Source organism: Oncorhynchus gorbuscha, linkage group LG01 (genome assembly GCF_021184085.1).
Source record: "Oncorhynchus gorbuscha isolate QuinsamMale2020 ecotype Even-year linkage group LG01, OgorEven_v1.0, whole genome shotgun sequence".
In the NCBI taxonomy this organism is placed as follows: domain Eukaryota; kingdom Metazoa; phylum Chordata; class Actinopteri; order Salmoniformes; family Salmonidae; genus Oncorhynchus; species Oncorhynchus gorbuscha.
In genome coordinates this window covers 43,026,553-43,030,535 of record NC_060173.1, presented here as the reverse complement: position 1 = coordinate 43,030,535, position 3,983 = coordinate 43,026,553, and positions in this window count along the sequence as shown.

The window sequence follows — 3,983 nt, the reverse complement described above, 5'->3', positions numbered from 1 at the left end:
AACAGTTCTGACAGACGTTGCTTCCAGAGGCAGCTTGGAACTCGGTAGTGAGTGTTGCAACCAAAGACAGACTATTGGCAGTAGCACTCGGTGGTCCTGTTCTGTGAGCTTGAGTGCCCTACCACTTTGCGGTTGAGCTGTTGTTGCTCCTAGAACTTTCCAATACAGTTGACCGGAGCTGCTCTAGCAGGGCAGAAATGTGACGAACTGACTTGTTGGAAAGGTGGCATCCTATGACGATGCCAGGTTGATAGTCACTGAGCTCTTCAGTGCGGGCTTTTCTACAGCTAATGTCTGTCTATGAAGATTGCATGGCTGTGTGCTCGATTTTATACACTTGTCAGCAACATGTGTGGCTAAAATAGCCGAATCCACTCATTTGAAGGGCTGTCCACATACTTTTGATTATGTAGTGTACATGTACACAGACATACTCCCACTCCCACCCCCACAGAAAGTTACAGTCAAATCGCACCTCTTATTCCACTGCTCAACCGAGACTGTTCACTCCACAGTTTCTACAGGCAGAGAATCCCAAGAATGGCGAATCCAAGAATGCACAAGATATGTTTTTCCCCCATTTTTTTCCCATTAACGAGCAAGGTATGTTAGGTCAAATTCATACACCTTGGGGAAATTACTAGCATGGTTGCACACTCCCAATGGTGCCAACAGCAACCTGAGATAAAGCAGCACAAAAACTGTACATACAAATTGAATTTGTTCTTGGTAATACCATCTGCTGAACTGTAAATAGCATATTAAATGTATTCAAAATACGGCTACAGCTATGAGTGCACTGCAGTAGTACCCTCCTTTTAAAAGTATTCATACTTGGCTGTAAGCCGTCATTGTAAATAAGAATTTGTTCTTAAACTGACTTGCCTAGTTAAATAAAGGTTCAATGTAAAAAAAAATGGAAATTAAAGACTCTACTCTGTCTTGGCGCCCCAATGTTGGAACGAGCTTCCGCTGACATTAGGACAGCAGAGTCCGTGCATCTTCTGAAAACATCAAACCCTAACTCTTCACTGAAAATGTCACTTACTATAACTGAGATATTGTGGTTGTCTCACCTAGCTATCTTAAGATGAATGCACGAATTGTAAGTCACTCTGGATAAGTGTGCTAAATGATTAAAGCATTTAAAGAAATGTTGACTTTTTGTCTGTGGTATTTTCTAAGAAAAGGGGCATTATACCTGTAGAAGACACATTATTTGTGGTATTTAAATTCTAATATGAACTAGGTTAGCAACATACAGTAGCTAACTAAGTGGTGTGAATACAGCCATTGTCTTAAATGTGTACTTCAAAAAGAGGGAAGTGGATTACAAATGGGTTAAAGCTAACTTAACATGACCTGGAGCCTCATTTATCAACTGTGCGTACCTACAAATTATACCCCAAAACATGTGTGCTCCAGTTTTCATGCAAAAGTTGGCATTTATAAAAACTGAACTTGCCGTGAGAATCACCTTCCCGCAAACTTAGACCATGCATATGCAGTTTCTAGTGGTTAAAGTATTGCATTGCAACCAGACAAGTAGCCCAGTATTTTGTGCTAATGGGGTATATGATGGACATAATAACAAGATGCAATCATTTGCTGTTAGTTTATTTTTGCATTCTAAAATATACAGAACAAAAAGATAAACGCAACAATTAAAGTGTTGGTCCCACATTTCATGAGCCATATTAAAGATCCCAGACATTTTCCATACAAAAGAAAAGCTTATTGCTCTCAAACGTACACAAATGTGTTTACATTCCCGTTAGTGGGCATTTCTCCTTTGCCAAGATAATCCATCCAACTGGCCGGTGTGGCATATCAAGAAGCTGATTAAACAGCATGATTGTTACACAGGTGCACCTTGTGCTGAGGACAATAAAAGGCCACTCTAAAATGTGCAGTTCTGTCACACAACACAATACCACAGACGTCTCAAGTTTTTAGGGAGCGTGCAATTGGGATGCTGTCCACCAGAGTTGTTGCCAGAGAACTGAATGTTCATTCCTCTACCATAAGCCAACGTCATTTGAGAGAATTTGGCAGTACGTCCAAACGGCCTCACAACCGCAGACCACATGTAAGCACACCAGTCATGGACCTCCGCATCTGGCTTCTCACCTGCGGTATCGTCTGAAACCAGCCACCACAACAGCTGATGAAACTGAGGAGTATTTCCATCTGCAATAAAGCCTTTTTGTGGGGAAAAAAATAATTCTGATTGGCTGGGCATAGCTCCACAGTGGGTGGTCCTGGCTCCCAAGTGGGTGGGCCACCCATTGCTGCGCCTGCGCCCAGTCATGTGAAATCCATACATTAGGATCTGATGAATTTATTTCATTTGACTAATTTCCTTCTATGAACTGTAATTCAGTATAATCGTTGACAATTTGGCATGTTGCGTTTATATTCTTGTTCAGTATAATTAGAAATAGGCCTCTATTTGCTAGGCTATAATTTATTTAAACCCATGATCATTGCATAACAAATTCAGCACCTTTTCTGTGATGGTTTCATACTCACGAGGTACCCTATATGCCTACATCTAGGACACCATTCGTCCCATCTCTCGTTTAATTGGACCCACTTCACAGTAGTATTTCGCTGTATGCCATCCGATCCAGAGCGCAGTTGTTTAACGGTGGAATAGACGACTGTAGGTAGGCTACTTCCTTAGCTTAAGTCTGAATACTCTAATATCATACTTCGCGAGTAGGCAATATTTCATTTATAAACATAATAGCATACATATTATTTCCATACCATTGTAGAATAAATTCCTCACCTTTTCTGGCTACGGGTGCATATTCCCGAAGTAGCCATTGCCTCAACAAATTACCATATGTATCTCTCTTTTAATTGGGCCAATTAGATAGGCTATTATTTCAAGTATTTTGCCCCATGCATCAGAAAGGAATCGTGGATTATTACAGTAGAATTTAACAGATGAACAGACAATTTTATATGTTTCGTTGAAGTGTGTATGGCTACCACTAAGTAGACAATGTTTCAGCATTCGCGGGCAGTGCAGCATATATGTTCGAGAAAAACTACATGCCAACATTAGGCCCTATGAAATTCACAAACGATCGATGTACAGGTCCACAGCAATTTGCAATTGTTTTTGTATTTCAGAAACGTTTTGTCTGTCAGATAGCCTAGGCCTACTGCAAATGTCACTGCAAGTGTCATATTCTGCCGTCACCTCCAAAAACATTCGATCAAGTTAGCCATTGCTATTTCCTTTAGAAACGACTTAGGCCTAATTCCAATACGTCCAAAGTATACAGCAAATAATGGTGTTATTGTCGCTATAAAAAGGCGAATGGTGGGTGTTTTATATGCCGTTTTAATGCTCGTTCACGCGCGCAGTTTACGAAGGGGTCTGATTTATAACTGGAAACTAACTTTGGGACACAACAGCGGGAGTCTTGGTTGGACTCCCTGAAATGTCCATCGTTCTGGTGGTTGGCACAACATGTGAAAGTACTCGCAATTTTCAGTGTTCCACTGCATACTGTCATAAACAAATCCGACACCCCAAGTTCCCAGCTACTACCTAATCAACGCAACATTATCCCACCCCTGGTTAGCGACTATTGGCATATAAAGCTCAACCTAACAGTTATCGGCCAATTAATTTCCAGCAATATTGCCCTGTCTTGTCTGTGTGGTGCGCGCGTTTGTCTATCACTCTGTGTGTAGCCAGTTGATGTGATAACCGTCTTGTGGGTTGACATTAATACTTTCTCCAAAACCGTCAATTACATGTTATCCGCAGAATAGGCTTACCTGGCAGAAGTATATCACGAGTATGTATATCATTTGTATGTATTATTTGCTAACTTTGCCATGGAATGAGCAGCAGCAGTACATAACCATTTCCAGACCAGCACACCCCTCATTTGCTAGATGCGCAATTAAAGGGCCAGATGCACAATTAAAGTAGAATTACTTCCAGACCTTAAACAAAA